General features: G+C 40.7%; 1 long non-coding RNA gene across 6 annotated transcripts in view; it reads left to right on the top strand.

Annotated features, from left to right (window-relative positions):
• Positions 1-23505, top strand: part of LOC115901469 — a 259757-nt gene that overhangs the window by 125259 nt on the left and 110993 nt on the right. For 5 of the 6 annotated variants that reach the window (XR_004060540.1, XR_004060543.1, XR_004060544.1 and 2 more), the window contains exon 4: positions 10167-10280. This is a non-coding gene — a long non-coding RNA (uncharacterized LOC115901469). Of the gene's footprint in view, positions 1-10166; positions 10281-11998; positions 12073-23505 lie in introns of all 6 variants that reach the window. The other variant, XR_004060542.1, reaches the window with a different exon arrangement.

Genomic DNA, 23505 nt, shown 5'->3' with positions numbered 1-23505 from the left:
TGCAGTTGCAGCAGGTTGGTGTAAGGGCTCCTGTAATCTCCTGCTGCTGTTCGCTTTTCCAGCTGAGTTTAAAAAAGGTTTACCTCTAACTACTGAGTCTCCCAAAACTACTTCAATAGTTCTTCTTGGTTTTTTTTTCCCTGTGCAAACCTTGGTGGGCCTCTCTGTTGTTTGCTGACTTCATGAGTTCTCCTGACATTGCTGTCTTATCCCCGACTACCCAGTAGCTTGTTCCCGGTAGTGCCGGTCCTCAGAGCTCATGCAATGAGTGCATGAGCAGAAGAGTGCTCTTGTGCACTTCCCTTCCCTGCGTGTTTAACTGAAGTTCATGATGAGCTGTTGAAATTACCAGAACTGTACTATACTATCAAAATGTACCTTTTTTTTTTTCTTTTTAACTATTGGCTCTTTTCATAGTGTGTACATGAAAGAAGAAGCTAGGGTAAATGATGAATAGCACAATAAGGGAAAATAAACCTCTTCTCTTAGATTTTTTGAAAAAACCATATCTGTTTTCTGGAGTTTAATTTGTGTCAAGATTTCTGTTTGTGGCTTCCTTGCTTACTTGCATTGTGCTGTTCGATCTCCAAAGATGTGTTCTTTTTACTGTGTTCAACTTTTTCCTAGTTGTGTTATATTTTTCTTTTTTTCTACCTGAAAACACAACTTCTTGTTTTGACTTGTCTTCATATTTTGTTCAATGATGGAAAAAGCTGAATGTATTTGACTAGTGGTTGAGTTTCTGCTGCTCAGCTCTTTTTCATGATACTTTTACAGGGTGATTTGTACAACAATTAACATTCCTTCAGGCTGAGAAGAGCTCTAATGGAAGGCTGTCTGTGAGCTGAGAGAGCCGCAGAAGTGGTCTGGGAGTAGAAAGATTAAACAGTGAGGTTAAACAGGTCAAATGAGAAGTAACAGTCTGTTGAAAAAAGTGCATAGTACAGGGAATTAAAAGAAGGGATGAAGTTTAACGGCCAGGCTTTGCAATGAGGTTGGTACTTATGTGTAGGTAAATTGTCTTTGTTTTGACATCAGTGTACAGAAGTTTGGCTTTGTCCCTGAAGCTCAAAATATTATTTTGTAGAAATACAGAAACCTGATTTCCTTTACCACATACCTCTGACTTATTGAGCTTCTAGAACTCTCTGTGGAGGCAGTTTCAGACTCCCATTCACTGACAAAGTAAATTCCTTCAGCTGGCAAAGGCAGCTAATGGTTTGCAATCTGTCTGGGCTTTCTCACAGGTGCACACAAATGCAATTTCAATAGTAAGACACCACAAATATTATCAGCATGCTTTTCCTTCTGCCACATACAGGCAGAATCCAAGATCAGATAAAGGAAATGTCATGTTGACCTGTGGCTGCCTCTGAAATAATTTTGACTCTTAGCTTCATGAGTTAGTTTTCCTTAACTCCTGAGGCAGATTTCTTGTCTGTGATGGCGAAAGCAAATTTTCCAGCATGTATTATTAGAAATGAATGTTATGGAAGATCTTGATGAGTCTTGACTAAAAATTGTTCTACTACCCATGACTTTAAAAAATACCAATAAGCTAAATGTTTTTGATACACTTTGTCGCTGAAATGCATTAGTAGTGGTTCCAGGAAGGAGCAAAATTGAAATGTGTATTATCCTATTTCCTCTTATTCTTTGTAGATGACTTCCCTATATTAAAATGTAACAGGACAGACAGGGAGCATAAATGTGTGCTCTGTGTGACATAAGGGTTCAGGCTGGGTGTGACTTCTTAATTTCTCTCTGAGAGGAGCTCTGACAAGTCTGGAGGGAGTTTTGCACAGGATTTTCAGGGGTTTTGCTACAGATCACCCCGGTGGGATATAGTATTACTACTTTTCCCTCGTGAAGAGAAGAAAGTATTGGTTACTTTTCTAAAATTCATTGAGCCTTTGTGGTTTTTGATTCTATGCTAGTGGTTTTCCATTTTATGTAGAAACATCTTTCCTTGTCTTATATGTAATGATAATGAATAGTGAGGAAATGGTTTCATAGGTGATAAAGGACATTACAAAAATCCTGCTGTGAATTAACTGTAAGCTAAATTTTGTTCAAATCATCAGCTTTGGGCACAGCTCTCCTGCTGTGTTTCATCCTTCCTTCCTCCATTCTCTGCTTTCTGATAGGCTTTTCAGCCTGATCTTTGCCAAGAAGGCATAAAGCATTGGAAAGAAAGTGGAGTTAATTGTATTTAATGATGGGTCAGGAAAGGAGGAGGAGAGATAAGGTTTTAATATCAAGGGCCAGTACCAATACTCAATATAGAAATGCTTTAAAGTCTGTTTTATTAAAATAATCTCAAAAGCAACTCCTTCAGAAATATTGGTCATCTTGGCAAAGCACCATGATGATTTTTTTTGAGATCTGAACTCTGGATGACCTAGCACTGGCCCTGTTAAAAAACCCTTTTCCCCTCCCACTTCCTTGTATCTTTATCCTCTTCTGCCCCCTAAACCACCGACTGATAAGCAAAAGCCTCAGAACTGGCTCTTCCTGCCTTGATGGCTGGAATAGCTTTTCCATTTTTTGCAAGAAAATGTTTATGGACAGTTTAGGACCTGTGTCACCAGGACCTTCTTTCTTTAGAGCTTTCTGGGACATCTCAGAGCAAATTTGTGCTTTTATGTAGTGTAAGATAGAAATATCAGTTCAAAATGAAGTCATGTGCAATGCTAACTCCTAATCTGCCCCACATAGAACTGCAAACACTTTTCCACCCCTCCATTTGTGGGCATTGGAGGTTTGGGTGGACCACAGAAGTATCAATGCCCTCTGTGCTGCTGCTGCTGCCCAGGCCACCTTGGATGAAACAAACTGCTTGGCACACAGTTCACATCTGAAGGACACTGCCTCTTGCAAAGTGAGGATGTCTGCCTCTAAATCATGTCTGCCTCTAAATCCCCTTGGTTGTGTTCTCCCCAGCCTGTTTTGGGGAGCCAGGAAAGACCGGTGGGAATCAGAGCACTTAGGGTATGTGTTTATGTGTTTCCTCATCATCTCTTTGATTCTTTTATGTTTTCAAAAATACTTTTTTTCAGCTGATGAGGTTTTTGGTTTTTTTTTTTTTTTCCTGATGGGTGAGATTCCTGTCAGAAAATACCAGCCAGAGTTGGGAAAGGAGTTTCACAGAAATATATTGTTGTAATAATACCAGAGAAAATTTCCAAGCATGATCTGAATGCAGGGCTTGATTTCTTTTGCTATGGGTCAGAGGAGCATAAATTGTGCCTTTCATCTGTGTGGTGTTGAATTCTGCAACAGAAATGCTTGGTATTTAGTATTTGGTATTTTATTTTAACTATTTTTCTGCTGAAAAATAATAAAGATCAAAATAGTGTCCATATTGGTAATAATACAGTGTCTGGTTGAGTCTTAGAAGTTACAAAGCTCTTGGCAGATGAAGGCTGTGAGTTTTTATCTCTGGCAATTTCTGTTCTAGCTATATAACCTGTGGCAGAAGGTAACATCCAGGATGACACAGGTTAAGAAGAATTTGATATGTTAAGTATTGCAAGAGGCATTGTGGAGAATTTGCTTCAATTCTCATGGCTTTTGATGGGAAGAAAATTAGATTTACTTAGTTTTTATGTTTACAGCGCACAAGGATGGAGTCTGAGTATCCTGAGACTTTACTGAATATTTGATATAAAATATTTTACATAAATGAGCTACTAAATAAACATTGCATAAGAAATTTTGATTTATGCAGGACATCTTCCTTAACAGTGTCAAAAAGTATACTCCTAATTGTGTGTTAAATCCTACCCCGTGTATTAGGTTGGCTATGGCAAAAGTTTTTACATAAACCTAATTTTTTCTTCAGAAACTGATGGTCTTTTCCTGAGTTCAAGACATTTTAATGATTTTTATACTTTATCTTTTAAAAAATGATAGCTGAAGATAAGCCAGATTTATTCTTCTTCCCCAAATGGGTTGTGATTAAGCTCATCATTTTAGCTTATTTCTGAGTAGCTGCTAATTTTTTTGAGGGCTGTGTGTAATGGACTAATTGTTGCCAGAATTAATTACATCTATAAGGAAAGTTTATAGATAAATGAAAGCTGTGGAACAGAGGAAGCTGTTTCCTTTTTGAAATCTGACCACTGATAATGTCTGGAAACCTGAAAGCTGATGCTCTGTAGTTTTGTTCCTATGCTCATTGTATTCCTTGGTCCACATAATCAATATTTTTTAGAAGACTGAAAACTGCATGAATGCAATAGATTATTTTAATTATGAATTTTTTGCTTGTGTTTTCTTTAAGGGTTAAAAATTGATGCAAAAGATAAAATTATGTGTATTATACACAAGGTCCCTTCTCTGAACACTTGGAAGTGGGACACTTAACTGACCTCTGCTCAGAGTCATGTTGAGCTACAATTTGATAGAATAAGGCATTTAAGAGCATATAAAGATTTAAGAGTGCAGACATTGTTGGTTTTCTTTTGCTGTCATCAGCAAAGGTAAAATATTGTTTCCTTTATTAAGCCCTTGTCCACTGATAGTTATTATTCAGATTATACCTAAGATATAAAAAATTTAAAAACAGCAAATACCACAACAGATATTTAGTTGGCAAGTTGTGAAGGTTGTACAACTCTTCCCCAGACATGGAGGTTGTAGTCTTTGATTTGAACTGAGCAATTTCCTGAGTTCTACTCATGGATTTCTATTCTGCTGGATTTAGTGACCAAATCTTGGTGGACTTTCATGTGAAGATATATTTAAAATACTTTTTTTAGTCTCTTTTTAAATTTAAATAAAATTTCAGATGCCAGGCTTGTTTCACAGCTTTAGAATTAGTTTTCAAGGAAATGTGTGTGTTTCCATGTATACTGTAGATTTATTTAAAAAAAAAAAAATCTTCCCATCAAGAAGAAAATGAGAGAAAGGAAAATAAATCACTTTTTTCCATTTTAAGTTGTTTCTAATGAAAAGCTACATAATGCAAAGTTTTTGTAAATCCAGCCAAAGAGTTGGATTGGCAATTCAGGACTGTGACGAGCAATACAGTGGCTGATAATGCAAAGTATGCCCTTACAGCTACTGTATAACAGGCCAACTTAAAAATAGTGAGCAGCTGGGCATGAATGCCTTCCTTTCAGCCTTAAGCTTCCCATGGAGAAGCCCTGGAGAAACAGAGCTCTTCTTGTAGCAGTGGAGTTGAGTAGGTGGGACAGAGCAGCGCTGGCCAGGGGATATAGAGGCCTCGGAGTGGATGGGGAGAGAGCCCCAGTGGGATGGTCTCAGGGCTGGGTTTCACACACAGCTGCTGGCAGACAGGGCCCCTGGGTGCCTGCCTCAGCTCTCTCAGCAGCTGTGGCCCCTGTGCTTTGAAAGGCTAGATTAGGGTACAGCATGTCTTCAGGAAGTTATTAAATGTTTTTGGAATATATATATATATATATATATATATATGTATTTTCTCCTTTGAAAGTGAGGTGGGGAGCAGGAGGGGGTAATGTTTTGGGATGCTGTACTAAAAACCTGAGGCTAGCCAGGTGTAATGAAGTTTATGATGTCTGCCTGAAGGTATTTGCAGCCTACAGTGGCAGCTGTGAGGGGCAGATTACATCTTTCATCTCACCCTCATGCAGAGGAGTTCAGTGGGAGAGAGGTCCTGCAGCCCCCACACTTTATTTTCCTCTCAACCTGGCTCTGTCTCTAACCTGAACTTTACTCTGAGACCTCGACTAGGTCTCCCAGCTGTGGCCCAGGAGAGGATTTGCTGGCAGCCCTGTTTGCTGGGCACTTTGCCTGGGGCAGCCCCTGTGCAGCCACATCCCTTGGGCTATCTCACTCATCCTGAGCCCTGGGTTTAGGCTGTACTCTGAGTCAAGGGCATGCACAACAGGCCAGGGGAGTGGCCACAGCACCAAGCCTGACAGAGCGCCAAAAGTCATTGGGCAATGCTTTTGGGCACATGCTGTAACTGTTTGGGACGGTGCTGTGCAGGGACAGGTGCTGGATTTGGTGGGATCCTTGTGGGTCCTTTCCAACTGTCCTAGGGTGACATTATGATGTTTGTATCCCCATTCGTGTGTTCTGTTTATGCTGGATATCATGTTCTGTGCCTTCAAGACTGGCTCTGAAGAGTGAAAATTTTGTTTTGGGTTTGTTATCAGCCGCTCCCCCACGTCTGGTGGGACACAGAGACGGGACAGTACATAGAGCTGCTTTTGCTTTTTGCCTGGCTTTTTGCTTTGCGCTTGCTCCTGCTTTGCTTCTACTTGCTCTTGCTTCTGCTCTGCTTCTACTTGCTCTTGCTTCTGCTCATTAGCTAGTTTAGCTAGACGTCTGAATTTTTCCCTGGACAGTTTCTCCTTTTCTTTTTTTGGACCTACTCGAACCTGCTGCAGACTGGGACCTCGGAACACCGAGAGTTTGCACCTTGTGGCCTGCAGCAGCTGCCCCAGCGCCGGAGGGACTGATAACAGAGCGACCACCCCCAAGAGAGACTTTCTAAATTTGTCATCTTTTTCAGAGCAGTGAAAGAGTGGTGTCATCTGGTATTGTTCATTTTGTGTGCTGGGGGGTGCTGTGCCTGTTAAATAAACAGGTTCTTTCCACTTCTCTCCGAGGAATTCTTCCTGAACTGGTTGGGGGGAGGGGAGGGGTGGGTTTGCTTTCTGGAGGGGCCCCCCTTTGGAGATTCTCTCCCAAATTTGCCCTAAACCAGGACACCAACTCAGCACATTCTATGTGTGATTCTGTGTGTGATTCCTTGCTCTTATGGGAGATGGCACAACAAGGTTCTCTTGATGCTACTTTTTCTCTGTAATGGAGGATGAAGGGATTCCTGCTGCTGTTCCCCCTCCTGTTCCATACCAGTGGGGGATGATAGGGGTCACAGTATGAAATAGGGCACTGGAAGGGCCTGTCATGGCATATGTGGGCTTTGAATTGATGTGACCCAGATGTGTAGGGTTTACCTTCTCTGCTATTTTGTTTCTTTATGGTGAGCTGAGATAGGGCATTCCGACTATCTTCTTTCCTGAGATCCTTGTGGGTCACATTATTTATGGTATTTATTAAGAAAGTAAGCCCCAAAACCTCCCTCTCTGCTTTCACAAAATCAAGTTGTGGCTGCATTGGACAGACTTAAAATAGCTATGAGCAAGTATTCCTTATTTTTCTAAGGTTCTGAGGCTCAATTTGCCACTTTGATAATATCCTTAGAAGAAATGCAGCTGAACTCTAGGTCATATCAGCTTTGTGTTCTTCACTAAGAGATATGATTTTACCTGTTAAAACAGCGTTGAAAAGATCATTAGTGATAGTGATGATTGGGAAAGTAATCTTTTGGGAAACCTTCTGGTTGTGGGAGCAGGCATAGCACTTTTTGAATGAGGGAAGAACATCAAGACAGAGTTTTTTAGAAGTATATTTACATTTCCAGGAAAACCTCACAATCAGTTGATCTTTGACTTACTCTAGTTCACAGTGTTTTTAAAGCAGAGATGGGGCTCTGCTTTAAAACCCCCCCTGCCCCTCCTCCCTGTGCCTGTGTGTGTGCGTGTGCGCACGTGGGTGTTTCTGCAAGTGTTGTGTTAAAAAGCAATTGGCATCTGCTGACTTTCTCCATCTGAAGCTGCTTCTTTTTGGGCAGATGAACTGATTCTGTGCACCCTGACATGTGCCTGGCCCTGGCTGACCCTTCATGTGCAGCCCTGCGTGCCCAGGGTGCAAAGGCAGGTCCCTGTCAAATGTGGTGCCAAGGCAGAGGAGCTGTGGTGGAGGTTCCCCTGTGCAGGCATTCCCAGCTCCATCATGTGTGCAGCCATTCCACATAACCCTAACAGAAGGCTGCCTGTCAGCTGCAGGCCTGGGCTGGGGAGGATCCTTACATTCTGTGATTTCCTTGCATGAAAAACAGGAAAAACGGGGAATTTCCCCATCTTGCCTGGCTAATGGTGTGGTTGGTAGCTGGCTCAGTTCAGGCAGGGCTGTATCCCATGCCAGGTGTACACTCATGTGGTATGCACACACATCTTGGGTGAGCATTTTGTGGGAAGATCCCGTGGGGGAGAGAAGGTGTATGGACATTTGTATTCAAGTGGCCTGATTTATTCCACTGGGTTTTATTTGATTGGTTTGACTCCTCCTCTCTTCCCTCATGTTTTCCCAAATGCTAGGAAGGAAGGCCCTGCATTTTTCTTTGCTGTGTATGTTTGGCAAGTGTGTTTCAGATGACTTTGGCAGGCTTTTGAAAACAAGGCTTGAGCTTCTGTGAGTTTTGAAAAGCTTTTTCCTCTTTATAGATAAAAGTATTGAAAGATACATACTATTGGTTGCTTGGATAGTAAAACTTAGAGAAGGCAATTTACTCTTCAGTGTCTCAGCCATGTATCTTGACTTAATTATTCAGTTATCTCCTCATGAAATACAGTCACATGATTGCATAAAAAAGAGTGAGCATTCTATCTGACCATTTTCAATCTTCAATAACGATGGTATTGTTTTGAATATGTTAAAAATAACAAAATTCTTTTTCAGAGACTATGATAAAGGGAATGTAATATGGTTGATTTGTGTGTGCATGTTTGGTTGCCCAAAAATGAGGCACCTGAAGCAAGCTGTTAGAATTAAGGGCCAGTTCAAGAAATCCAGGTGCCCTTCGGTTTCAGTGCACAAAGTCTGCTCATTAAAGAACTTATCTCTGTTTTGAAGCCCATCTTTTTTTTTTTAAACTCTTGAGCAACAAAGCATACATTTCAAGAGTTGTTTCCCAGAACTATCTGAAACTTCTGGCTTTCTTTGTTCACTCCAGCTGTCAGCAGATTTCAAGGTGTGTGTCTCTGTGTTTGAAGAAGTTATCATAGATATTGGTGACAGCTGGGCTTTGAAATGCTCTTTGCAGTCAACACAAAGTGCATGAGGAGTGAGTCATGGACATTTACAGACCATACTTGGCTTCATATGTAAGTCTTCTAATAATGAGCCTGCCTAATTGAGCTGGGGAAGCTCATGGCTTCACCGTGTTCCTCAAAAAATGATCCAGTTGCTAAAGTTAAGGATCTGAGCAATGATCTTTTATGATGCTACATTCAATTAATCAATCAAATTAGGATTTTCATCTTTGTTGTCACTGCCAGAGGGGTCCAAACTGGTGTGATTTCCACCCTTCAGGAGCTTCCAAGGGTGTCTTTTGTTTTTATAGTTTTAGTTATTTAAATTAGAAAACACGAGACTGTGCATTGTGAAGGTAGGACTTTGCAATTATGAAGTTCAGTGATGTAATTGAGAAAAACTGTATAATGTGTAATAATTCTGCATAAAAATGAATAATAAATGTAGGAATAATAAATAAATGGAAGGAGAACACATTTTCACGAGACTGTACTTGCAAGAGGGATCTACAAATGTGGAGGTTTTTGTACCTAATTTCAGCTACCATGTTGAATCTTTTCTTACTGCTTACTTAGGAGGGTTTAAGTCTTGGTCTTACCTCTTGGCTGTTGGAATCTCCATCGTGCTGTAGCCCATGTTTCCGAGACGGGCAGCAGTGTCTGTGTGTGGGGAGTAGCAGAGGGCACAATGTGAAGTTGTGCTGGGAGTGTTGCAGGGACATCATCCCCTGCTGCTGCCCAGCACCTTTGTTGTGTGTTTAGACATGGTTTGGGAGAATAAGTAGATGAACACTGGAAGTTAGTGAATGCAGAGAACAGGATGATATGTGTCTGAGAGTGGATTTGCCTTCTGCTAACACAATTCAGCTTCCTTTTCATAGCATGAATGTTCAATACATTTTATTTCTCAAGGCTGTGTTTAAGAGCACATTCCAGGTTGTGTTCCTGTTTAAAAAAATTTTAGTGAGGAAACATCCTGAGTGAAAGTTTGAACTTTGTCCAGTGACAAAGAGAGAGAGAGAGAGAGAGCTTGTAGTGCCTAAATGGGATTTATTGTAGCTGAACAGGAAAAGCCCTGAAATATAAGGCTATGTAGTTGTGTAAAAGCATTGTGTTTTCTGTCATCTTACACTCATTTGACCTTGAATTAGAGCAATGTCTTTGACTTAAGTATCCATAAGACAAATTATAGCATGAACAAATTGTTTTAAAGCACCTATTATTATAATTTAATTTTTTTATTAGTGCATAACATAAAGTTACTAAGTGCTTTTGTCCTGTTTTTCTTTATTTCAGGCTTGGGTCACAGAGAAACATGAGAATTTACACTTCTGAAATAGGTGTAAATGGGACTGAAGGAATTACATGGAGGATTCTGAACTCCCCTTCTTCCTGCTTCAGCAAAGATGAGTGAGTGTATTATGAAATAATTTATAATTAACTCAGTCCTTACTTCAGAAGGTTTTAGTTAAAACAGGAAGATACAATTCAGATGGCTGAATGTAAGAATGGAAGAAATTTCAGATACTACAGATACACCTCCTAATTACAAACATCAGCCTTCAGAATCTGCTGTTCCTGTTTAGTAATATGAGAGTTTCCATTAAAATATAGTGTGAGCTTGCTGTAGTAAATCTCACCCCCTCCTACCCCCACCAACTCTCTGCTGCAAATGTTCTGTATTTGAAAGCTTTTAGCTCAATGCCAAAGAAAGCTGAACTGACAAAATTAATTTTACCTCTCTTGAACTGATTCTGAGTGAGGCTGTTACTGGAGAAAAGTGCAAGGTTGAGCTTTATTAGGCCCCTGCATATGTTAGTTAAGCGGACAGGTCAGAAACAGCAGCAGAAATGTCCATGTCACACCTGGGCTGCTCCTGAAGCCTGTTGGAGTGCAGCTGATATATTAGTTCCAGGGGCTGCAAATCCAGCTTCTGGGTCTTCCTGCCTCCCTCCCTTGCTAGACCTCTGCCCACAGAGGGAAGGAAAGAAACTCCAAGGCCAAACCTATGGGAGGATAAATGGGACTTCACTTTGGGTTGTCTTTCTCTGCCTCTGCCTGTAGATATGTGGGGCCACCATTAGGAAAGGGTACATGACTTTTCTGTAGAATTTTCTGTGGAATCTTGGCATTCTAATTCCTTTCAACTTAGTGTGTGCCTCGCATATGTCACCTTCAGATACTGAGCAATGAATAAGATCTGTGCTCCTTAGTACACCCTGTTCAAAGTGAAAAGATACAAGTCCTGCTGGAAAAGCACATGTTGTTTAAGCCCTGGCTTTTGGCAGAGGTTTCTCCCTTCTGCATCAATACACGCAAGGCCATGCATGTGGTCCTGTGAATGAGGTCCTGGTCATGTGGTCCAGTGCTGAGCAGTGCATAACAGGAAAATTTTCAATTGCAGGTGTTGCTCACCAGACAGCTCTTTCACAAGCTGTGATACAAGAAATATTTAATAGCTAGTAAAAATGAACCCTAAAACTGGCAGAGTGACAGCAGAATTTTTCTATTAGTTTAAACATTCTTGTAATTCTTGACTCTAGCTTAGATTTGTTATGTACAAATTGTGTGCAGGGCTGAAAATGGAGGGTGCACCATCCAAAGCAGCTTTGGATGACCTTCTGAGACTTTTACACTTGTACATGGGAGCAGGTAACACCTAAAGCAATAGGCGTGTCTGGACAGCACTCAGCTTCAGAGGGTCAGAACCAAGATGATGCCATGCTGCCTATAGCCCTAAAGCCAAAGGACATGCCTTGGGTGGTGTCAGAAGAAAAGGCAATGATATTTTTGGGTTGAAGGTTGTCAGGACAATGCCTGAGGCTTTTCCTGAAGTGGAAATAGGCAGCAGGTGAAAATATATGCTGGAGAGGAACAGGTTGCAGTAAGATTCAGGAGTATCTCAGCGCTTGGAGGGGGTAAAAGGGTAGGCAGCAGAGCAAAGAGGGTGTCAGTGATGTATCAAAATCATCTGGAGCTCAGTGGGTGAAGGAGGAAAACAAACGAGAATAGTAACTTGTGTGACTTCTCCAGAACAGAGAATAGGATAAAAGAATGCAGCGGAAAGTGAAGTGGGTGGGAATTTTTCTGTGCAACCATCTACCCCAAACAATTTTTTTTCCATCCAGAGATGTTTCCTGGTGGGCTGTGTTTGAAACCAAGTATTAAGGAGTCTCCCCTGCAGCTGATAAGAGAGAGAGAGGTGAGAAACATTCAGGGAATGAGAAATCAGGACTTTCTGAATCAGGGAAAAGAGCAAAGAGGTGAGAACTGTGCAGGCAATAATGAGAAAACAAGTGTTTTGAGGGGAAGTTTTGGGAAGTAATGGGAGAGAAGGGATCTTCATCAGGAAATACACAGTAGTATAATTTGATTTCCAGCTGTCTTGGGGATTTTTTACCAGCATGATGTAAATGGCAGCTCTTACTGGAGGGAAGGAAAAATCACTTTTCTCATCAAGAAAGTGGAGAAATCTCACTATGTTTGCTTGCTTGCACAAAGAATGCTTTAATGTAAGTGTGGGAAAGGAATAGAAACATTTTGGTAGTACTTCTTGTATTTTCTATTTTTTGAAGAGGTGTATGCATATGGTAACACAACCTGGGGTACCCATCAGCCTACAAACCCGCTTCTGTGTGTCTTGAGATTTTTTTCTGGAAAGATGCTATTTTTTCCCCCTACCTTTCAAATACTGACTTGCTTAGAAAAAGACAATGTTTTAAAACTTTATTTTGAAGTTTGTTCTAATGAAGTCTAGCTATATTCTGGCCTGAATATTCACTGCTTGATGGTAAGATTAAAATAGCTGTGAATGTTTTAAAGATTTGGGCTTTGCATAAGTACCTTTTGTTCTGTGCTGGGTAGGATGGCTGTCTCTTGGCAAAATGTGACTCCTGCCTGAAACCAGAGCAGGTCTGAAGCTGACCTAATAGCTCATAAATTGGCATAGTCTTTCAAAAAGGTGATCAGCTTGGCAAGGTATGGGCTGGTCTGTGCTCGTGGTTGCATTAATCTCTACCTTGTGTCTGCTTTTTCTTCAGCTACAGTTGTGCTTGCAAGGTGTTTGTGGTATATTTGCTTTATCAGGAGGAGACTGGGAGTGTCACACATGCTAGAAAAGTACCCTCATCTTTCCTCATTCATTCCCTATGTGGTGTCATATGGAGCTGGGAGTCGCCTGCTCTAGCAGTCACTAAAACATGTTGATAATGTTTGCTTCCAACAGGACACTCTTCTCCTGTACGTTCTGTTGTCTTCCTCTTTCAGCCTGTTTCTGGGTCACTCTGAGGGCTTTGGGAGCTTGTCCTGGTTCCCCAGGCCCCTGGAAGTGGTAAAAGGGAGGTGGTGCTGACTGAGCTGTAGCATGGGCAGGCCTGGGATCCCCAGTGCTGGGGAAAGGGAAGGGAAGAGCAGGTCCAGCTGCAGCCATCCTGACCTTTCTGGGAGCATCACACATATCCCATATGTCTATCCCATGGCTGTTCCCACTGTTTGGCAGGGCTGGGGCTTGCAAGGCTGACACCAAAGCAATATGGCTGTGTGTTTGCAGTTTTCCACTGCTGGAATCAAGTATTGGAAACTTCCATTGATGCCTGGGAGCTTCTTAATCCTGAATGTGCTCACTAAGGAGCTTGTCCTCCATATGAATTGCCTGGCCATGTTACTCTTTGTCTGTTTCTAACCCTGTCTATTCATCAATTTTATTTTATTTTTTCAAAACAACTCAAAATATAGGTAAAGCAAAGACTTTATTGTATCTGTAAAGATGCTGACCTAGCATCAAATAGAAGAGTATGATGAAGTGATAAATGTTTCAAGCCCCTGGCCTTTTATCTCTGATTTTCTTTTCTTAAAATGTTTCTCGAACTTAAGTGATTGAAAAGTTTTCCAGATCTGATAACTGCAAAGATTTCAAGTGAAACTTTTGGCTTCTATCCCAGTATGAGATCATACAAAGTGATATTAGCTGAATTTGTACCAGAGTTTGAAAAGAAAATGAAAACATGTTACTGTTAGTGTCTCTCAGCTATTTTTCAGCTATGCTGGACAAATGTTTTCTCATTGGTTAAGTTCTGAGTACCATTTGAAATGTTTTCAAATATATGTGTGTGTATATATATATGAACATTTTTCTTTCCAATATTGTATTTAATTTATACTCTTAGGCTTTTTTATCCTTGCTAGCAGAACTACTTGGATTACATTTTACATAGAAGTTTTTTAATCTAGTATGGCAGAGAAAATTCACTACAAGAGAGAGGATATACTGAATTCCTGCCACTATTCCAGAATGACCTTAAAACAAAATCTCTAACCTGTCTTTTTGTCTGGTTTCTGTGACAGGAGACTTTGAAAGCAATGGTCTTTGTAGGGGTGTGTGTACTTAGTAAGAGTAAATGTGTGTCAACTACATGTGTTTTGTGGGTCTCCTTCTATAGAGAAATAAAATAAGATAAATAATGCCTTAAGTTAGGCATTTAGATTACTGAACAGGGCTGAACTTCAAGGCTGAACTTGCAAACCCAAGCAATTGGACACTAGAAAATTCTACATTTAAAGCTATTAATCCATCCCCTTGGTAAATATTCATTTTGATTGCCTTTAATTAGAGGATTGCGTGCTTCCCCCCTCCCCCCCCCCCCAAGGCCTGTGTATTGTTCAGCACACAGCATGGCTAATGTTTAATGACTGGGTAGGTTGTTGATGTTTTGTTTCTCACCATTTCTTGTATGGCTTTATTTACTGCATGGTTGGCAGATGGTGCACTGAATACAGAACTACTCATTCCCTCATGGAGATTTTCATGGCATTAACACCATAAAGAGGTACTTTACTGCATTTTTTTCAGGGAATCTTAATCAGGAGTGCAAAATAAGACATACATGTATATTTAACCAAACTCTGAGCCTTGACAGTTAATTTTCTGGAAGGAGATGGTTGCAGCACAGTTGCCTGAGTGTAAGATCTATCAGGCTGTGTTGATTCCTTCCCCCACTCTTCTTTTTTGTAGCAAAAAGCAACAGTGGGTCAAAGCTCCCACAGGGGCATGAGGTATCTCCATAACTCAAGTAATTTGTTGGAAATGTTGTAAACAGCTATAAGTTCCCTCTTCTCTCCAATGTTTGCTTCTTGCCATTGTTACTTGTACAAGAGAACACAGAATTTTACATGTCAGAAATCTCTTCTGTAATCAAAGGAGTGGATATTTTGTCCCGCAAACTGGCTCAGCAACGTGCTTCCAGCATTCAGTGCACGTTTGAGACCTGATGGAAATGAACAAAGCTTCAAAACCTGCTGTAAGCTACAGGAAGAGAACACCCTTCATCTGGTTTCTGTCTTGGAGGCTGTAAGCTCTTCAGGCTGGAGCCTGTGCCTTCCCATATGTCGATAGAGTATTTCAAGCCCTATAGTAGTATAAACAGCAGTGGATGAGGTCATCATATATCAAACAACATAATTAAATCAGTGCTTTATTCACTGTCTGTGTCTCATTATGGCTGCCTCCTAGGTCGCTGCAGCCTTGGAGATCATGTGAGAACTAGAATGTTGCAACAGCCCTTGCAGAAACATTTGCTTTGAAGTTGGTGCTATTCGCTTAGAGACCAATCTTCATAAAAATGTACTTTTGTAAAATGTGCTATTTTGAAAAAGCCATATAAAAGGGAAACACTTACTATTGATTTTTTTTTCATAAATTGTCATGCACAAATGTCAGCTGCTGATCATATGATTGTGATGGGATTTCTTGATTGATTAGAAATCTGAAAGCAATCAAGTAGATGATGTATTAGGAAAAAAAACCTCGGAGGGGAACATAAGCTTAAAGTGCATGCAAAGTAACCAGATTTCAGTCATTGGCATGAAACTGGCATTTTTTAAAGTTAAGTGATGCTTTGTTTTGGCCGCTACTTTAAAGTGCATTCCCTGTAAAACAATATAGGAAAATATTTTAAGATGCACCTTCCCCCTTTCACAGTTCTGGTACTCACACTTTAAATTTCCTGTTATATCAACGCCTCGAAGTGTTTTATATAGATCCTTATGTGTGTTTTACAAGGAAGTAGGCTACCAATTTTGTCTGAGCAATAAGGTACTTTGAAGTCTGAAGTCATAATAAGATATGCACGTAAGCCTCGTGCCTCACCATGTATGATGCTGTGGGCATGTGTTATTGCTTACCTATGCCTTAATTACTGTACACATGTAGCTACAGGAATATATCCATACGGTTTTCCTACTGTAAACTTTCAGGTGACTTGCTAATCTAGGCCAGTACTCAGAAACAAGGGCTGGTCTGAGATCTTAGAAATTACAAAACAGGCATACAAATTTCAGCATTAAGGATCTCCCAGATCCACTTGAAATCAGGTTACATTCATATTCTGTCCTGTTTTCTGAATAGCAGCCCAACAGCATGCAAAGTTGTTATGTTGTTGCTTGACCTGCTCTATCCCAGTCTTGCTGCCAAGTAAAAAAGAGGAAAAGGTATTCAGGGTTTATGTTATCTTGGCTTTGCCATAAGTGAAAGAGATATTTTTCCTCCTTTTTCTTTTAAATCTGGGGATTTCCTGAATTAATTAATCTTATCTGATGAATTTACTGAAAAAATGTATGTTCTTCCTCTCTGAAGTTTTTCTATTTGTCTCTGGTGCTTTTCCTCTCTACCAGTAATGACAGCTCAGAACCATGAGTTGGTACCGTGCATTAGGGTATAATCTTTGCTAATCTTGAGCTTGAAAGTAGGAAAGTGGAGAGAGATCAAAGGCATCTCTCTAATGTTCTGCAGTACAGGTGGGGTCCAGAAATCAAATATAAAAGCAAAGTTGTGCTGCTCAACCAAATACCCTCATTGAGAGTGGAGGGCATCTGCCAGCTGGGCTGCCTCTAGGGCTTGTTTGCCCTCCAAAGCACTTCCAAAACCCTTCTGCTGCAGAGATGGGAGGTGGGGATGATGATGAGGAGAGTCTTGCAGGATCCTGCTGGAGGTTCCAGTCAGTAGTTCCCGCTAGGTAGCTGCCCTGCTGGGAAGACTAGCCTGACAGGGTAGGAAAGCTGAGGGAAGGGCAGAGAAGGCTACTTACCCCCAGGCAGAGCTGGAAATCACCTGGCTCCTGCTCAGCTAGTGAAACAACAGCAAGGAGAGAAGTCTCTCATCCTGCCTGAAGATGGGTGCCTTCATGTGGTTCTAGGGAGCTAGGGAGAAGTCAGTTCTAAGTCTGCTTTCAATAAGAGCCCTGCTGTTCCTAACCTTTTCTTTTTTCCAGTAACCTCGAGTTAAAAGAAGATCAGTGGCAGACAACAGAAGTATAGGCTTCTCAGTACTTACAATTTCTAGTCTTCAAAATATAACTTCAATTTTATTATGTTGTCTTAGTGGCTTGATTGTTGACTGGTTAGGCACTTGATAAACCTCCTAATAAAAAGAATAGATGCTTCTCTTGGTTTTGCACTGTTTGTTTTTTCTTTGTTCATGTCTTGCTATTCTTCTGTGATTATTTTTTAAAATAACCAGAGTAAAACAGAAGCGGTAAACTTTAATTTAGAGGTGTTAGCAAGAGGTGGCTCATGTGATAAGGGTCATCCAGGCTTCACTCATTCTTTGATGTAATCCACTACCCACTGAGGTTCATCCTCTCTTAGTATTACTTCTGTTATATTTGCTATCATCTCTGTGCAGATGATAGCTTAATACTTGCAAATGACCTAAATATAATGAATGTCAAGCCAAAAAACCCTCTAAAATCACACACCTATGAGAAGACAAGGACAACACAAGGCAAGCCTGTTAGGGCAAGTGTGAACAAGTGCTGGATGTAAAAAAAAGTGTGGTTTTTTTTTTTTTCCTTTGCTACAGGGGCACAATTCTCATCTCTATTTGCAGTCATCTAGGCAAGCTGAGGTGTGTTGAGTGCAGAGCCAAATTGCTTGTGCACTGCATGCTGTGCCTACACAGCTTTCAACTGGGAGCCAGCTTGGAGCACAGGCAGAGCAAGCTCAGGTCTGTCCATACCTGCCTGCATACAGAGCTCCTCAGAAGAAAGCAGAGACACCCATTTTCTCTTTATTACTGCATTACACCAGAGGCAAATTCTCTAATTAAAATTTGCAGTCAGCGTGGTGTGCTATAACTGCTGTAAATTTTGGTCATGTCAAGACTTCCTGGCGGTGGGAGGAGAGGCCCAGAGAAGGCAGTGGGTGCAAACAAGGGCTCTTGTGTAGATGGCTACAGCAGCCCAGCCCTGTGTCCCATCCGTGTTACTAAGGCACCACCTATGGTGCTTTGTACCATAAAAATTCCTAAATAGCTGAAGAGAAAAATGTCAGTAATGCTGGATACTGGGGGAATTAGGATCTGCTTTGTCCTGAAAGAGGTTCTAGTCATATCCTCCTATCCACTAGGCTCCCATGGGCAAAGGTACTTGAGAAGGCTCAAAACTATTTTGTTCAGAAAGGCTCAGCCTTTCTGCTGCCTTTGCCCTGGTGCATTGCTTCTGTTCATCTGACACAGTAGGGAAAACCTGTGAACTAGGATAACAAGGATAACACATTAAGAAATATGCATTTTAATAAAGGGATTAGAGAATAGATTTGCATATCTTACAACTAGAGAAATAGAAACTTGGAGGGTGAAGAGTTTTTGGTATGGGTTTTTCTGAATGGGTTCTGGTTTTTACCTTCTCAGTCACTGTGTTCATTTACTTTGGCTATCATGATGACTCTTGAAATGCTATCCCAGGTTACTTCCCAGGTCGTCTTCTTGCTTTTAGGAGCTGGATGGCTGAAAATACAATCCTACACTGTGCTCTTTCCACGCCTGCCTTTAGACCAAGGAAGAATGTCTGGTTACTCTCCTTTCTGGGATGGGAGAACTTGATCATATGAGGTCAAAAGAGGTGCTGGCTGGCATGTAATTACCTTTTCCTTCTGGGAGGATGCTTTTCTCTTGGGCAGAAGGCAGTGGGTCTGGGCATTGAGAAAAGTTTAGCAGTCTGTGTTTGGGAGGGAGGAGCAGAATGGGATAGTATTCTTGTGAAGCCCCTGCTTCCTGTCGCACTGTATTTGACCTGACATAAGCAGCTGACATAACATCACCGTGGGCGTTGTCAGCATTTTCTTTTAATATTAAATTTGGGAAAAAAAGTTAATAACTGTTTTCTTCTTAAAAGGAAGGAGAAAACCCCAAAGGATCTTGGCTGGCTCTGCATGCCCTATAGGTATGTCTGGCTGTTTTTGATGAACAAGGTGCTGTCCTCCTGTTTACCTCTCTCAAAGGAAGTGTCTGTTGACATAGTCTGCATTTCAATCATCTTTATTATACAGCTCTCTGGGAAGCCTCCGGGGCAAGTCAAGCCAGCCCTGAAAGAAGCTTTTGGTCACAAAGAGAGGAGTCAGAACAGACACCCACAGTTTGTATTTCTTTATTTGCAGAGATCTCTGCCCTGATAACCTCAGACCCCAGAGCAGCTGAAGTTGGTTGAGTTTGGAGTGGTTCAGAGGCACAGTGGGCAGGTCTCCAAGTGGCTGCTGTATCCACCCCTGCACTGCAGCCAGCATGGACCTGGGTGTGTCAGCTGGCTTTGATGTCCAGCCTAGCGGAGGCTGGGGTTTCCCTGCTATGGGACAGATAGGTGGGTGCTTCCAGGTTCAGAGGCATCTTTCCCACCCTTCACATCCCTCAGGTTTTCTATGCATGCTGTCACCATGCTTGGTGCTCTTAATGTGGCTCAAATGTTCACAAGGCTTCACGTGCCATTACCTGTGACAGGATTATTCAGGGTGGGATCCAAAGCCTTGCATGTTGTGGGTTTGTGTTGGTGTCTAGAATTCAGTAGAGAACTGCTGTTGGTTGTGCTATCAAAGCTGTCTGTTTTTAATATTAGCATGAGGAGAGAATTTCATTTCAGATTGAAATTTATGCATCAGAACTGAGCCTTTGTGGGTAAGTGAACTGTGGATGATTTGCATGATGCTTTGGAAGTGTGCTGTATTATTCCACACTAGTGTGTTTGGAATAGGTGAAGTCAGCTTTGTCTTGCACTGATGTGATATTTTCCTCTAGTGCTCAAGGATGAGCTCTAGATAGATGCTTGTGAAAATGATGCTGCGCAAAAAGCATCCATCTTCTTGGCAAAAGGTGAGGCCCTGACTGGCCTCAATGTGCCCTCAAGGCCTCTTTCTCCAAATCTGTGCAGCTGCTGACACCTCTGAGGGGCTAAACCCATCCATCTTTTGGAAGAAGAATGGCTTTCTACTGCACTAATAGAGAGTGAGTTACAAACCTTCCTCTCTCAAGTTTTCTGCTGTCCAGACATGGAAATTTATTTTATCTTCAATAGTTCCTACCTTAAGCCAGTTGCAATCTCTATCAAAAACTGTTACCTAGAAAAGCTACAGATGGTTAAGAAATAGTGTCTGAGTGACCCAGTTGCCAAGTGTAAGGTGGTACTTGTGGTGCATGGGGAGCTGCCTAACAGCTGAATGTTCAAATATCAATTAAAATAATTTGCAGCATCATGCACTAATGATGAAAGCAGCTTGTGTCTTCATTGTAGCCGAAGATTTCAAGGGCCAAATTCACTGGAAATACAAACAGTGGTGCAAATTATATGTTAGAGCACAATTGTTTCCCTGCAGGCTATAAATAACTCCTATTTTAAGACACTGAGGGTTATTTGTCTCCTGTGGGAAGACTGTATTCTGTGGTGTAGCTGACCAGAAAATGGTTGTTAGTGATAAAGTAGTGTAATTTGCATTGATTTATTATTCATTGGCTGTGCAGATCAAGTGCAGCTTACTCAGCAAGAGGGATTGATACCAAATTCTTTTGTCGCTTAAACAAATATCCCTGCTGAGCATAAGTGAGAGATGAGATTGTTACAGAAGAGTGGTGTTATCAGACACCTTCTAGCTTGTAACTCTCTAAAATCTAAATCAAACTTACTGAGAATTTGACTCCAAACTCACTTTTGGGCTACCTGGGTAAAGACGGTTTGATAACTATTGGAAGTAGATGCATATAAAAAAAAATTAAAAGGCAATTCCTTGACTTTGCCTAAATTTCCCACACCATGTGACATGCACATCCTGCTTTGGAAGTTCTAGTGATTGTGTCTGGCAACCTGCACCCATAATAATAGGCCTTTATTGGCTGCTGTTTTTAGTGGGGGCAAAATTATGTTAAGGATAGGACATGATCATTCTTATAAGGATTTTGTCTGAAAATGTTAGCTTCAGAGCTTCCAGGTATTTTGAGACATTCTATGATTGATGTGAGAATGATATTATCAATGCCTACTTTGATGTTCCTCTGAAAACTGTACCCCTTGGAAGAAAACTACTTAAAAGACCATTTGTTGGATTTCTCTTCTCTTGTTCCTCACCTTTTATATCAGTTTTCTATTTGTGGTGGTTGTGGGAAAACCTGGAAATATGAATCAAATGCTTCCTTCAAAAAACAGAGGAATATATTTCTTAAGTGTTATTTTTAAGTTATTCCTGGGGGAAGGGAGGGTGTTTTATGTTCAGATTCATTATCTTCAGGTGTGCATGGCCTCTGCTGCAGGTGTTGAACCATCCCATTCTTCCCTGGATTATTATCAGCAATGATTTCACAGATTATTCTGCAATTCCACTGTGATTTTGGCCGGAAAAAAAAAGTAAAATTAGTTACAACATGGGAGGTAAAGCTGGAGGAAATTCTTAGAGGCTTTCTGGTGATCAGTTTTTCTTTGTACATTGACTGAGCATCAGTCTCTCTCCACAAGTCCTCATCTACAATCAGTCTTTGCATAAACACTCCATGTCCTGCCATGGGCCATTGCTTTTTGCAGCCTGGAATGAACTTGTGGAAAGTGCTGTAACTATAAATTACTCTTTTTGGGCCAATTGTTCTGGGGAAATCTGAACAAAATAGTAACCTTGGAACTTAAATGTTCTCCTAAAAGAATCATGTCCTATCCATATAAAACTGAATTATTTTGTAGCATATTCCTTCACATTTTTGCTAAAGGTTAACAAAATTGTTTAGACAGCTCTAGTTGGTGCACATCAATCTACTTTACAACCAGCTGATTAATGTCTGACTGATTTCTGCAGCAAATTTCTCTAATCACTTCTTATTTACAAACTGGGGTGGTTTTGTTTAAAGTAGCTATGCTGTGAGTGTTCATCTATCTTAAAAGTTCATTCCTTGACTGAAGCAAGTTTAGGAAACACAAGTCTAATGAACCTCTGTGACAAACGGTGCCCATAAAAGAAGAGGTCATATGCAACAGTTCTGGTAGTGTTAATCCCTCCTGTCATCTCCTACAGATGTAGTAGAAGAAAATAAATTCTTGAAGTAAAGAGAAAGGCAATCATAGCGAGTAGGCAAATAAGAGAAACAGTTACTCTGGAGCCTGCAAGGAGCTGTGCAGGAAGGCAGGAAATTGTGGATTTTTATTATCCAGGCTATTGGCTGACAGTTGGTGATGTGAAATAATCTACAGCTTTTTTTTTTGAGAACTTATTTAAACGTCATAGACTTACTCTGCTGGGAATTACAGAGGTTTCATTTTTAGAAATAAGTTAAATTATTCACTCTTTCTTCAAGTAGAGTTAGGCACTGGGCCGATGTCTTTGCTGTGATACATTGTGCTTCATTACAGACTACAAGTGCTGAATCCCTCTGCATGTTTATTCTGTTAGTAAATATCACTCTAACTGGTATTAGGAAACTTTTTCAAATGGTAAACATAAGAAATATTCAGCAGCTCTGTGTCCCTATAGGGAACTCAGTTGGACAGAGCCCACAGGTATTGGGATGCAGCGTAAGCAAAATTATTCACTTTATATTGACAAGCCAGTGTAACTCTGTGGAATTATAGCATGGCAGAAACAAGTCTCAAAGGTTTTGAAAGGTCAGATCTGTTCTACAGAACATCAGCATAAGTTGTGGCATACTGCTGATTTTGGAAACAAAAATCATATAAGTGGATATGTGAATATTTAATTAATTATTTAAGGACTACTGAGAATCCCTCAGTCACCTTCAGCAGACACTATGCCTTTTACTTTTAAAACAGGCATATTTTCCCTACACTTTTATGACTTGTTTACTTCTATCACCATGTACCTCTGTGAGGATATTCTACACATGGCTTTCAGTGTAGGAATAATTCTGCAGGTTTCCCTTTACTCTCTGTACCTCCTGTTCTGATGACTCAGATGTATTTGTGATATTTCCTAGTGAGGATTTCACCAATTCTTTCAGGCTTAGGTTACAGATCAAAATTCTGACCAATGTCATCTTCAGTTTGACTTTTCTTTTTGTATCTTTTGCAAAAAAAAAAGTTATCTGGTTTTTTTGGATACTTGAGGACTTAAGAAGAAACTGCTAAAGCTCTTGCCCCATCTCTCTTCACCTTATGATTCTCTCTCTGCCTTGTTCCTTTTGCTGGTTTTGGCATGTGCTCTTTCGTCCTGTTGTTATCCCTTTAGACTGCTTCTACAGAAAAATTTCCAGCCATATTGCCTTAATTATTTTTTCTAGATTTCCCTATACTTTGAGCAGCCTTCAACAGAAATGAACTTTATTTTAGAAGCACCTAACATTCTATCTTTATTTTATCTGTAATTTGTACAATTTTTGGAGACT

The sequence above is a fragment of the Camarhynchus parvulus genome, chromosome 2 (genome assembly GCF_901933205.1).
Source record: "Camarhynchus parvulus chromosome 2, STF_HiC, whole genome shotgun sequence".
Lineage (NCBI taxonomy): Eukaryota > Metazoa > Chordata > Aves > Passeriformes > Thraupidae > Camarhynchus > Camarhynchus parvulus.
Note: the sequence above shows the minus strand (reverse complement) of the source record. Positions and strands in the feature narration are given on the sequence as shown.